The sequence below is a fragment of the Hibiscus syriacus genome, unplaced genomic scaffold (genome assembly GCF_006381635.1).
Source record: "Hibiscus syriacus cultivar Baekdansim isolate YM2019G1 unplaced genomic scaffold, ASM638163v2 tig00110944_pilon, whole genome shotgun sequence".
NCBI lineage: Eukaryota > Viridiplantae > Streptophyta > Magnoliopsida > Malvales > Malvaceae > Hibiscus > Hibiscus syriacus.
In genome coordinates, this window is record NW_024062925.1 from 15,591 (window position 1) to 30,660 (window position 15,070).

At 36.6% G+C, this 15,070-nt stretch overlaps 2 pseudogenes; both read left to right on the forward strand.

The window, feature by feature from the left end:
* The first annotated feature begins 486 nt into the window (after nt 1-486).
* LOC120147839 lies at nt 487-2,557 on the forward strand (annotated as a pseudogene).
* Nucleotides 2,558-9,183: 6,626 nt separating this feature from the next.
* Nucleotides 9,184-11,188, forward strand: LOC120147840 (annotated as a pseudogene).
* The last annotated feature ends 3,882 nt before the right edge of the window (nt 11,189-15,070 follow it).

Here is a 15,070-nt window from a genome sequence, read left to right on the forward strand (position 1 = left end):
ATTTAGTATCTAAACTATAAGTTTTGATATATTTTAATACCTAAACTTTCGATATTTTAAAAATCACACGTAATGTTTAGTTTTCATATGATTTATTACTCGCCGTAAAAAGATTAACGTATTTAGTACTTAAACTATCAGTTTTGGTCCACTTTAGTACCTAAATTTTTAATCTTTTCAAAACTTAACGTTAAATTTTGAACGAGGGTACTAAAATGAAAAAAAAAACTAAAGTTTTTAACGACATAGTACTAAAATAAAATTAAAAAACTAAACTTTAGGTATGCTTTTGGAAAAATTGAAAGTTTAGATATTAAAACGAACAAAAAAAATTAATGATAGTTTAGATAACAATCATCCCTTTAACCACTGAGGTCGATTGGTTGGTGCTATTAATTGTAGAATTAAAAAGCAATACATGAATATATTAATATAAAGGAAAGTGTGTATCTCAACTAAGGGGAAAGGAAGAATGTTGAGTAGTAGATGAAGTGGAGTGAGAGGTGAGAACGTAACGCGTTTGTCAAGTAAGACTGGTAATCGTGGGGAAAAGTTTGGCCTATATTCCATAAATTAACAAGCATTGTTTGCTCGGTTAAAACATGTTGAAAGACAAAAGTCTTCGTTTAGATAATTCAAGATTTGTTTTTGGTCAAAATTTTAATATATTTCTATCATTCGATTTATATATATATTTCTCGGTTGATATATGACTTGAAACTATTTGAGAAAATTATCACTTCAAATATAATTGTTTGTTAAGTAGTTTTAAAAATACATCTTTAATATAATTTTCAGTTTTTAGATTAAAATAGGATAAAATAATATAAAATAAATAAATTTTTAATTTTCATAAAATAAGGGATGTAATCCATAATTAGACAGAGAAAATACGTACATAAAGTACAAATAAATAAATAAATTAAAAATCTTTCACGCCATTTCTTCGGACAAATTAATGATAGCCGCTGCTGCCTCCGCAGCGTTCTGATCGCCGTCCATTTTCCCTTCCAACCCCCAGTGCTCTGCCTTATCCGCCGTCGTTCTGCTCTGGCTTCACTTGTTCTTTTCCCTTTCTATTTTTTCACTCAGAAAACGAGGTAAAAAAATTAAAATCCCCCCACCAATTCCTGATTGACTTGTTTTGAACCTAAACCATTCTTTCCAGGAAGCTTGAAAAAGCAAAAAAGCTTAAGCAACGGCCACGCAGTTTATTATAGACCAAGTTTTATTGAACAAATCAGTACATAACCGGCGGCTAATTCAAACTCTCACCAAATGTTTGATCTTTTGTCTCTGAGAAGAAACTGTTACCAACAACCCTTATTTGGGTGGTTTCAAATTAGACCAATGACTTCCAGTAGACGTGTACAAGACCGTAGCAAGAGCAAACGAATTCACCATCTCGAAATTGTAAAAGAGAAATGGAAAATATTATCAAAGGTGGTGTTTTTATGGAAGTTATGAAGAGAGAAAACGAGATGGTTATCCCCGTGAGGTCATTGTATCAATAAAGGAAGCAAATCAATTTACTGAAACCCCATAAAACAACCGATTTCATCGAGAATTGTCCCAAGTTGTTCGAATTATATAAGGATCGAAGGGGAACCTTATGGTGTGGGATGACTAAAGAAGCTGAGGATTTGTTGGAAGAAGAGGAAAGGTTGATTGAGGAACAATCAACCAAAGCTGTCGAGTATGTTACTAGGATTCTGATGATATCGGTCGATAAATGGATTCAGTTAGATAAGAATAAGATTGCTAATTTCAGGAGATATTTTGGTTTGCCAGTTGAGTTCAGGACCAAGTGGGTGAATCAGTATCCACAACATTTTAGGGTGGTAAAATCTAAAGATGGGGTGGAGTTTTTGGAGGTTGTAAATTGGAATCCTGCTTGGGCTGTTACGGACGTGGAGAAGAAAGCATTGGGTTTGAACAATGGGATTGGACGTCAACCAGGTGTACTTTCGTTGCCTTTTCCTTTGAAGTTCCCTCCTAACTACAAGAAGGTGTATAGGCATGGAGAGAAGATCGAGCATTTCCAGAAAAGGTCTTATTTGTCTCCCTATGCGGATGCTAGGGAGCTGAAAGCGGGTTCATTTGAATTTGATAAGAGACCAGTTGCTGTTATGCACTCATTTCCAACCATCACACTCATTTCCAACGGGAGCTTGAGATGCCGCAGAAGTTGATGAGGCTACTTTTGAAGCATTTAGCATCTTTTATGTTTCTGAAAGGGGGAAGAGATTTAGTGTTTTCTTGACTGAAGCTTATGAAGGTTGTGAGCTGATTGAGAAATGCCCGTTGGTGTTATGGAAGGAAAAGGTCCTGAGCTTTGTTGGTTATAGAGGAAAGAAGAAAAAGATTCTTACTTTCAGTGACCTGTCAGAGATGGAGGAAAGGGATATAATTGAGGGTGATACCGAGATGGAAAGCATATGTGCGAATTTTGAGGAAGAGGAAATCATGGATGATTTATAGGCTGTTTCACTAACTAATGATGATGTTGGAGATTCCTCATGTTAGCAATGCATATAAAGGCACAAATAAAACTTGAGGTTATTTTCTTTTGCACATTTAGTTTGTGTCGCTTCAGTTGAGTTTGAAAGTTCAAATATGCCAGTACTTAAAATGGATTTTTTAAGCAAAGCTTATTGCCTCCTTGTTATTTGTTTGTAAGTGTTTTACTCTGTATTTTTAGTTGTTCTCTTGTTAATATAATTACATGTCAGAAATGAGCTAACAACATAATATGCATTGGATGTAATAATGTAAAGATATTCAAAGTTTGAGTAGGCTCTTGAAGCACTCCTCTAAACTCATGAGTTGTGAACTTCCTGTATCTGAAACTGATTGGTGGTTCTTGGTATGAATTTGCCTATTATCTCCCAACAAGTTTTGACTGCTACATTGAGGTGTATGGATTCAATCTGGGCTCTCAATTATATATGCATGAATTCCTTGGTAATTTCTGTCCACCATGGATGAATAGTAATCAATATCACATACCACATATTGCTTGCTTTTGATGCTCTGATATTCAGATTCTATTTGCAGATTTGAAATTTGGAAGATAGCCTCTCCGTTAATTTGGGACTCAATGGAAGCCATTTGAAACTTCTAACCAATTCTTGTTATGACTTGTTAGTGCTATAGGCTATGAATTTCATTTTGGATTGTGATATTTTTCTCTTTTCATATGAAAATATGGAATCTGATTGAAACTCACTTATGATAGAGTTTCTCCGTTGTGCTTGTCTTAGTTGACCTTATCAGATGTGAGCTTTCTTTTAAAGTGAACACTGTAATAGTCAAACCTTTATGCATGAATTGTTCAACTCTTCAAATATGTTTCTAATTTTTTGTCTCATTCTTGTTCTGTTTAAGCAATCACTGTTTCACATTTTCCCCTCTATTCAGATTTATGTTTAGCAACCAGATGGATTTATATATTTAACTACTTCATGTTGGATATTGGCAAATCTAATTTGCAATCAGTGATAGCATGAATTCTTCATTCGAAAGCTTTCCTTCAATCAGGGATCTGTCTTGTTTTTTACAGTGAGTAATTTATTTTTCTGTCTTTCTTTCTAGTTTACAGAAAGTTCAAATAGTTGTTACCGGTATGAGTTTTCTTGTTTACATAAACTGCGATTTGATTTTCCTTTCAGATTGAACAAGAAAACTCATTCAACAATAGAAAATATTTGCAGTGAAGTGAAAACAGAAAATCTCAGACTGGACGGTGATGGCACAACGGCAAGAAATTCAGCCAATAACTTGGCCATGTTTCCTTTTCATACTGGTAACTTGCACGCAATTCCTTAGGCCAAAGTAGAACATTTTTTACGGTTTATAGATGCCTAAAGCATTAGTGCTTCTATAATGATGAACTAAGTCTACCTAGCTTAGAAATTAAATTTGAAAGCTACTGTTATCTAGTTGCTGCCTTTTTCATAATGATCTTTCCAACCAGGAAAGAAATTGAAATTTCATCCAACTACATGGCAGAGTTTTTATATTGCCACATTTTAGATCTTGAAAAGACTGCACTGGTTTGTTTGAAAGCTATCTACTGACTATATAGTCTAAACGAACTTACCCTAGCTAAGTCATGTCGAGGAAAGGCCCCCATAGTCTACTTCTCACCGAACTTTTTTAAATGTACATGGAGTTCTTAACTACACCTTTAATGGTTTCGCATTGTCAAACAGCAGGGGCAAGAGTGAGAGAGACTTACTGTACACAAATAATGATGATGGATAGAGATAACCCAATTTTCTTTAACAATTAAGCTCTAGATAAAGTTATTTAATATATAATTAGTTATAATTATTAATGTTTTGATACAGTGTAAGTAGGTTATCCCTCATGTTATTTGTAGATATATCTGCATGCAAAATGTATTGAAGATTAATGATATATAGGAAACGAAGTTATAGAAAAGGAGCATTGAGCAATCTCTATATGTAGTGTTACGATTTCGAATTCGTTATTATATGTTTGCTCTAGTTTTTTTTTTATGTTGAAACCTTTTATTTTCTTCTAAATGCTTGGGGATTTTGATGTGTTGGGTATTCGTATTCATGAAGCTTCAATTTCCATTACTTTTTTGCTTCATTTATTTATTAATTGAAAACCATGTCAATTAATATATCCAATAAACTAGTAAACTTTGTAGTAGTAGTAGCAGTAGTATTTATTCCAAGTAAAGATGGTAGCTAGACAATGCACAGGGCTAAACAGCTAATGACAGGTCTGGAAACCTTAAGGCAGTTGGAAACCTTACAACTAGATCACCAAGTTGGTTCCTACATTAACTATACTCTACCCACCACTTTACAACTAAAATTATTACATATATATATATATATTTATGCATGTATGTATATAAGCCTGGATCTTTATCATCCTAGCATTAATCCTGGCTGTAACATGGCTAGAAATGAGCAAGTTCTCTTGTCAACGAAGATCATAAACTGTGGGATCGAGTCCTCCAGGCCTAACATGTTGAAAGTATTGTTAAAAGTTCAAAGATTGACAACCAATTTTGAAAAAATGGTTTTCAAAGTTTGGTAAATGTTTCTTTGAAAAATGGTTTTTCAAAGTTTGTTAGATGTCTATTGAAAATGATAATGGGATAATTACAAATAGTCACTGCACTTCAGGGTATTTACAAGATTAGTCCTTAAGCTTCAACTATAAATACCCTAGCTCTTTTAGCTTCAAAATCATCCCAAATTATTTCTTTCTCCCAATACTAGAGAGTTTTCTTGTGAGTAGTGAGTGTTTTGTAAACACCTGTAAATTTTCTCTCTTTAGTAAAAGATCTATAGTAGTCCGGAGACATAGGCATAATTGGCTGAACTCCGTTATCAATTTCGGGTATTATTTTTTCGCTTTTATTTCGTATTCTCACTAATCTGGTTATAGGGAAATTACTCGTTCTCGTTTTATTTTCCTAACAACTGGCATCAGAGCTTTTGGTTGTGAATTTTACAAATTTTTTTTGCGATGTTAGTATTCATTACTATTCACTTGAATAGTGAATTTCGTAAATAGTAAAATTTTGTCGGGGATACGAATTTGTTGACGGAGGTGTTCTAATACATGGTGGTTTGCAAGAAATTATCAGAAACGATCCAAACGAAGCCAGATTCGAGTAGGAGCGATGGCTGCAGACGAAGGGACGGTGAAAATTGAAAAGTTCGATGGTGCGGACTTTGGCTTTTGGATGATGCAGATTAAAGATTTTTTGTACCAGAAAAATCTATATCAACCTCTCTCAGGAAAACAACCAAAGGGCATGAAGAATGAAGACTGGGCTCTTCTCGACAGACAAGCTTTCGGAGTTATCCGACTGACATTATCCCGCAATGTTGCTTTCAACATAGCAAAGGAAAAGACCACGGCAGGTCTTATGGCGGCTCTCTCTAGTATGTATGAGAAGCCATCAGCCTCAAACAAAGTTCACTTGATGAGGCGATTATTCAATTTGTGGATGGCGGAAGGGGAGGATGGCGGAAGGGGCATCAGTAGCTCAACACTTAAATGAACTCAACATAATTACAACCCAGTTGAGTTCCGTGGAAATTGAATTCGATGATGATGTTCGAGCTTTAATTATCTTATTATCTCTACCAAACAGTTGGAATGCTACTGTTACAACAGTCAGCAGCTCGTCGGGAAGCAGCAAATTAAAATTTGATGATGTTCGGGATCTGGTATTGAGTGAAGAAATTCGACGGAGAGAATCGGGTGAAGCATCAAGCTCCTCAGCCTTGCACACGGAGTCTAGAGGGAGAACTTCATAAAGAAATTCAAATCGTGACAGATCGAAATCCAGAAAGAGAAAATCAAGAACGAGAAAGAAAAATTTTACCTGTTATAATTGTGGCTAGAAAGATCACTTTAAAAGAGATTGTCGAACACTGAAGAAAGATACCGACGCACAGGAAGCCAACATGACAGAGGAGATAGGTGATGCCATGATTCTAAGCGTCAACAGTCCGATTGAATCATGGATCTTTGATTCAGGGGCATCTTTTCACTCCACCCCATGCCAAGAAATCATAGAAAACTATGTCAGTGGTGATTTTGAGAAGGTTAATCTAGCTGATGATGAAACCTTGAAGATCGTCGGAAAAGGAGACATCCGACTATAGTTGTCAAACCAGACCACCTGGAAGCTGACAGGAGTGAGACATATTCCTGTCTTCAAAAGAAATTTGATTTATGTAAGACAGCTTGATGGAGAAGGATATAGTACAACCTTTTCAGGCTGTGAATGGAAGATTAACAAAGGAGCACTCGTCATTGCTATGTAACCTCAAATTTAGAGAATATCATTGCAGTAGCAGATGCTGATGGAAAATCAAACTTATGACACCCAAGGCTTGGCCATATGAGCGAGAAAGGGATGACACTTTTGTCAAAAGGGAAGCTGTCGGATCTAAAGAATATAGATGTCGGACTATGTGAGGATTGCATCTTTGGCAAACAAAAGAAAGTCAGTTTTGCAAAGATTGACAAGACACCCAAGGCTGAAAGTTAGAGTTGGTTCATACTGATGTATGAGGACCATCTCCAGTTCCATCTCTTGCGGGCTATGTCACCTTCATCGATGATTCTACAAGGAATGTGTGAGTTTATTTTCTTAAGAAGAAATCATAAGTCTTTGATACCTTCGGAAAATAGAAGGTCATGGTGGAAAATGAGACTGGTTTGAAAGTCAAGCGATTGAGGTTTGATAATGGAGGAGAGTACAAAAAGTAGATTCAGAGATTTTGCACAAACAATGGGATCAAGATGGAGACAACAGTTCCCATGACACCGCAGCAGAATGGCGTAGCAGAATGCATGAATAGAACTCTGAATGAACGTGCCAGAAGCATGAGGATACATGCCGGCTTGCCCAAATTACTATGGGCTGAAGTTATCAACACTGCAGCTTACTTGATCAACCGTGGGCCCTCAGTTCCTTTGGATGGTAGAATACCAGAGGAAGTTTGGAGCAAGAAAGAAATAAATCTTTCACACTTAAGAGTGTTTGGTTGCATTTCTTATGTACACATAAATTCTGCTGAAAGAAATAAACTTGATGTCAAATCCAATAAATGCGTCTTTGTTGGATATGGTGGTGATGAGTTCGGTTACCGGTTTTGGGATTACAAAAATCAAAAGATCATCAGAAGCAGAGATGTCATTTTCAATGAGAATGTGATGTGCAAAGACAGGTCAACCATAGAATCAAGTAGCTCCAATACCGAAGCTGAAACAAAAGAATTTGTTGAGTTCAAGGAGATTTCTGGAAATGATGTTCAAATCAGTCCTGAAGCAGTTCAAGAAGAACCAGACACACCGGAACTAATACGCTCCTCTAGAATTCCTAAATCAACACAGCGTTATTCGCATTCTTTGCACTATTTGTTGCTGACTGACAATGGTGAACAAGAGTGCTATGATGAAGCAATGCAGGTGGAAGATTCAGTCAAGTGGGAGTCTTCTATGAAAAATGAGATGGACTCACTTATGTTAAATCAGACGTGGGAATTAGTTGAATTACTACCAGGCAAGAAAGCGCTCCATAACAAGTGGATTTACAGGATCAAAGAAGAGCACGATGGAAGGAAACACTACAAAGCAAGATTGGTTGTCAAAGGTTTTCAGCAAAAAGAAGGTATTGATTACAATGAAATTTTCTCCCCAGTCGTGAAACTGTCTACAATCAGATTGGTGTTGAAAATTGTAGCTGCAAAAAATCTACATCTTGAGCAGTTAGATGTAAAGACAGTTTTCCTTCATGGTGATTTGGAGAAAGAAATCTATATGAGACAACCAGAAGTCTTCATAAAGGCAGACAAGAAAAACCTGGTATGCAGGTTGAAGAAGAGCTTGTATGGTTTAAAACAAGCACCTAGACAGTGGTACAAGAAGTTCGATAGTTTCATGGGTAGCAATTGTTTTACCAAATGCCAAGCAGATCATTGTTGCTACATCAAGAGGTTCGACAACAACTTCATTATTTTATTATTGTACGTTGATGACATGCTCGTTGCATGCTCAGACATGCAAGAGATTATAAACTTGAAGCAAAAATTGTCGAAGCAGTTTGCTATGAAAGATCTGTGCGCTGCAAAGTAGATTCTTGGGATGAGGATCAAGAGAGACACAAGTCGGGGACTCTGATGTTATCACAGGCTGAGTACATCAACAAAGTACTCTCCAGGTTCAACATACAATATGCTAAACCAGTAAGTACACCTTTAGGTGTTCATTTTAGACTTTCCAAAGAACAGTCACCAAAGACGGAGGAAGAACGTGCACACATGGTGAAGGTGTCGTATGCCTCAGCAATTGGAAGCCTGATGTATGCCATGGTTTGTACTAGACCAGATATTGCTCATGTAGTGGGAGCTGTTAGCAGGTACATGAATAATCCAGGCAAGGTACACTGGGAAGCTGTCAAATGGATCCTCAGATATCTGCGGGGTACTACAAACAAAGCACTTTGTTTCAAAGGTGGAGAAATGATACTGACAGGCTATGTAGATGCTGACTTAGCTGGAGATATTGTCATCAGAAGGAGTACTACGAGGTATGTCTATACTCTAGGAGGTACTACAGTGAGTTGGGTTTCTCAACTACAGAAGATAGTTGCTCTCTCCACAACTGAAGCAGAATATGTCGCTGTTGCAGAAGCCAGCAAGTAGATGGTTTGACTCCATTTATCTGATCGATTTTGAATGTTTTCAACCAAGTGATGACTTAAAGAGTCTACATTTCATTGTGTTCTCCATTTCTTTCTACTTCATGTCAGGGCCCCAATCCATTTATCTGATTGATTTTGCATGTTTTCGACCAAGTGATGACTTAAAGGTTTAACTGTTCTTGCATGAATGAAAATATACTTGCATTTCTTGCTATACAAGAAACAAGGTCTAATTTCTCTGAATTTCATCCCTCTACTTTGTGAAAACTGAGAAGTTAGTCCCTCTAATGTTAGAATTTGATCATATACTTTATGAAAACTGAAAGTCAGTGCAGTTGTTAGACATGTGAACCTAAACTGCTGGTTTTTTGGATAATTTATTGCATATAAATTGCTTAGTTGCTGATTTTTGCTAATTCTTTATGTTTAAATTACTAACATGTTGACTTCTAAGTCAGCCAACTAATGGTAAGATTTAACAGTGTAATCCAATTGGATTGGATTCTACTTGGCTCTATTCCGGACTTAGTCAGGGCCCTTGTGGCTACTATATAACAGAGAGTCTCATATCAAAATTTTAAAAAATAGAGGGATAAAATTCTTAATTATACCTGAGAAACAATTAATTTACGTTTATCCTAATTGCTATTACATTTTCAGGTGACAAAGGAGCAGTTCATTGAAATGGCAAGAACATCAGGCAAGTTTGACGTATCTAGTCTTGAATTCCAGAACAGGATTGTGAAATCATCGGGAGTTGGTGATGAAACTTACGTCCCTAAAACTATAATGTCCAATGAGATCTGTGCAACCATGAAACAAGGTCGCATGGAAGCCTCGACAGTGATGTTTGGTGCACTCGATGAGCTATTCAAGAAGACCAGGGTTCCACCCAAGGATGTCGGTGTCCTTGTCGTGAACTGCAGCATCTTCAATCCGACACCATCGCTCTCTGCAATGATCATCAACCACTATAATATGAGAGGCAACATTTTGAGCTACAATCTTGGTGGGTTGGGGTGCAGTGCCGGGATCATAGCTGTGGACTTGGCTCGAGACATGTTGCAAGCAAGCCCGAACAACTATGCTGTTGTGGTGAGCACTGAAATGGTGGGTTACAATTGGTACCCTGGTCCGGAACGGCCTATGCTTGTTTCAAATTGCTTTTTCAGAATGGGATGCTCGGCAGTTCTTTTGTCGAATCATCGTCGTGACTAACACCGTGCCAAGTACCGTCTCAAACACCTTGTACGGACACATAAAGGTGCTGATGAACGTAGCTTCAGGTTTGTTTTCTTTGGCTTTTGGAACCAAATCATGGAATTTATGATATCTATCCAAATTTGAGTATGTGGCTTTTTGCATTGTGGTTATACGAAGTACTTTATGTTAATATTTTCTCGATTATAAATTACGGATCAGGTCTATCTACCAAGAGGAAGATGAACAAGGTTTTAAAGGGCTTAAGGTAAGCAAAGATCTAATGGAAGTAGGTGGATATGCACTGAAAACCAACATCACCACATTGGGGCCATTGCTACCCTTCTCCGAGCAACTTTTCTTCTTTGCTAAGTTAATTTGGTGACACTTTTTCGGCGGCGATAACACCAAAGCATCATTGTCACCATCCTCAAAGCCTTACATCCCCGACTATAAACTTGCATTCAAGCACTTTTGTGTGCATGCTGTGAGCAAGTCCGTGCTCGACGAGCTCCAGAAGAATCTCGGACTCACCGACAACAACATGGAAGCCTCGAGGATGACCTTGCATCGCTTCAGGAACACTTCGAGTAGCAGCATATGGTATGAACTGGCATATTTGGAAGCTAAAGAAAGGGTTAAAAGAGGAGATAGGGTTTGGCAGATTGCTTTCGGTTCGGGTTTTAAGTGCAACAGTGTTTGGTGCGTCGTGTTAGTAAGCCGTCGAGGGATAATCCTTGGCTTGACTGCATTGATAGATACCCTTTGGCACCTTAAAACTGCCATGGCTGGTTAATAATAATGGGGTTTGAATGAGTATTTGAGATATTTATATAATACATTTAGTTTTAAAACTTTATGATAATATGTCGTTATTTGATTCGTCCACAATACATAAAATAAAATTATACATTTTGAATGCATCAAATATCAATCCATCATTTAGTTGCATGAAAAAGATTTGATGAATGTTAAAAGACTAAGAGAGCCATATATTATTTGTAATTATAATAATATTATATTAGAACCGTAAATATTAATGTTAAAATCTCGAATCTTATGTTATAAAATCATATATATTACAATTGAATCACGCTCATAATTTCGGCATATATTACTTTAGTATTTGTTTAATACATGTATATAGAACATGGTCATATATATATATATATGATTTATTATAATCATTTTTTTATTAATATGTGGTAAATACAAGATAATATTTATTTAAAGATAAATCTTAACAATTTGGATATTAAATGCTTATGCTTTTAACATTCATAGTGTTTGAACTTAGGTTCTCAGAATAACAATAATTCTTTTATCACAGAAGCAAGATGTCACTTGGTTTGTGTTATTATTATTATTATATATATTATTATTAAAAATTATATTTGAGTTTTAGAATGTTGGCAAACATCCAGATGACAAATTGCAAATACTTGGCAAACTATATAAAAATGTGGTAATATGGGGAGTCGGCAAATCTTGGATTAAAGGAGCAACAAATCATCACCTGGAGGATGAAGTAGCAGCAGCTTAAAATTCAAGTATGGCAAGTAATTTGTGCTTAATTATTAAGAAGACTTCAAAGCGGTGGTGACTTGGCAGCAAACTGATGGATTACAAAATTAAAGACAAGCACGTCATTGAATCTTGAAGCTTCACGAGACGGTTTAGATCTTTTATATATGTGTGTGTGTTCCATTAGGCTTAGGAATGTAATGTAATGTGTGCGTAATACATGTACGAGTGAGAGAAACACGAGAGTAAGAGTGAAAGCTTAGCAAAGTTATATCGGTAAACTAACCACATACGGTTAGTGTTGTATGTAATATCGTTATATCGAATTTTGTTTCATATCAATATTATTTAGGTTATTAAAATATATTGAATGTCCACTATGCTTCCAATATTTATATATTATAAAATAATAAATTAAAAAAAGAGAAAATACAGAATGGGACAAACATTGTCGTATTTGGTTGTACACATCTACTTCAATCAGAAATGGTAAATGTGAATTTAATAGAACAACACGGCTTTTAGATGAGACCGCCAAAACTTATGCTCTTTGAAAGAAGGACCGTCAAATCTGGATCAGTGTTGAATCTGGAACCAAGAATTTAACGCCCAATTTCTTCGCAACTTCCTACGTAGCTTCAGCTTCACTTACACCGTTTGATCGATTCTGAGGAGTTGGGACTACAACACCACGATTAGATTCTATTTGACCGATAAATTTCTGATTCTTCTTGTTGCGCTGTTGTCCTGCTTTGTTCCTTTTCCCTTTGTTTGGTCTCTTCTTCTTTGGTGTTTTCCCCACATGAGAATTTGATCCTACTGATTGGATTTGATCACACTGGCCAGCCTGCTGCAATGCCATACACAGCTTATTTGGGTTGAGAAAGTTCGAAAGTGGGCCCTCTGAAGACGCTACCACATTGGACTCTGGGTTGGTAACAACTCCGATGGAGACATTGAGGAATCTTGACCCATGTGAAATAAAGGACCCAACAGTAAAGTCCCCATTTTCCATACTATCATTAGCTTACCCAAAAGCAACCCTCTCAGCTTCAAATATCGACCCATTATCAGAACGCACTAGGACATCAAACAACCCTTCATTGACCGGAACCGAAACGATCTGTAAACCCATGGATATTACTTTCCTCGAAGCATGAGGAGACGTTCGCTACGAACCCAACACCTGCAACAATACATACAACTGCAATACCAACTTTTACAACATTCACCTCGAGACCCTCTTCTACATTTAAAACAGCATCATTGTTGAACAGATCTTCCGACTCAAACTGATTCTCGCCCCCAAACCTATTGAATGACGACCACCTCTCATGAACGTCCGATCCCTCTCAAATTCCTCGACTCTAGTCTCAATCTGGAAAACACTACCATTAATGATAATCCCGACTCTATTCGAGATACAAGATGATGTTTGAACGGAAACTAATACCCTTGCTTCATCAAACCTATTACGTTTCACAGTGTCCCCATCTTGTGTAGGGACATTTTGGAGAACCACCTAAACCTTCACATTCCTCTTGCTGTCGTAGCATACCAGTCTTTCCAGCTCCACAAACCATAAGCGAGTAAACTCTTCCCTCCTGCTCCAGCATCTTTCTAATTCCTCCACACTCAAGAATTGGATAATCGTTAATAGCCTATACCAAGGACAAACGTTAACGTCAAACCCATCTGACCTTAACACATCTTGAACAATCTCGAGATTATACATCCTAACAATCTGGTGATACACGCACCACAATCCTAAAAGCCAAGGAAAATGGGCTCATTCTACATTTAGATCCAATCACAAGATTGTTGAAAGTTTGACTATGCACCCAAAGTGCACAATTAATGCACCGAAAAGTAGCTGGAAATTGGCACATGTAGCAGGAAATTGTTGAATTTTTAGCATGGTAAAATCATACATTTAGTCTCTGGACTTTAAGATATTTATAAGATTAGTCATTAAGCTTCAACTATAAATACCCTAACACATTTAGTTTCAAAAGCATCCCAAATCATTCTAGTTTTAACCCAATATTAGAAAATTTAGAGAGTTTTCTTGAGAGTTGTTTTCTCCTTTTTTTTAAGAGAGAATTGTTATTGTTTTCTCCTTGTTAGATTGAGAGAAGTTGTAATTCCTATTTTCTCATAGTGAAATTCTTCTACCTTTGCCCGTAGTTTTTACTCTATATTATTTAGGGATTTTCCACGTAAAATTTATGTCTTCTTTATCTTCATTTTTTATTTTCTCAAATTATCAATTGCGATTTTTTCTATCTGATAGTCGTATTCCGCAATAAATATATGACAGGCCAAGCTACTCAAAGACAAACTCCATACTGCAGTCTATGCCTTTATCAGCAAGGCCCTACACGCCCACATGAGATTGAAGAGTTCAAGGAAGGAAACTCACTTATCCTTCCTCCCACATCAATTTGGATCACCACAACCCAAGTTACTTCCGAATCCAATTGCAAGACTCATGAAGATATGCCCGAAAATGAGTTTAAACCACCTTAAGTCAAGGACCTTGTAAAGTTACCCAATGCTAGAACTGTAAAGCTTAGGATAACTCATTATCTTAGGATTTTTTATTATTTCTTTTCTTTTCTTAGGATAAAGGTAAATGGATAATTGATTGTAAACCCTTGATAGCTTATTATCCTCCACCTTGCTTATCACACTATGTCGCCTATCACAAGCCTTGATAGCTTATCTACCCACATCACCTTAATTAACATAAGCATGGGCACTTATATCATCCTCTTTTCAAGCTATGCCGCCTTTTACCTTTCCAGAAGACTCATCTGGCTCGTCAATCAAGTTACAAGGGTCTCGTCATGCTTGTTTTCATCAACACCGTTGGATATTTAGGATATATTTTATTATTATTTTATTCTTCAATCATGATATAACTAGGACTCCTCAAAACCAATATAAGGGATTCTCCTCCCACCATTATAATCATCAATTCTTTTCATACAATGAGGGTTTGCTTTTGCAAGAGCTGATAGTCTTGTGCCTTCTTAACTTCTTTTTCTTTTAGTTCTTCTGAGTTCTTGAGAGAGATCTTCACACTTCGGTTTTCCTTTTCATTACGATTAGGAGGGTTGGTTAGAGTTGTAT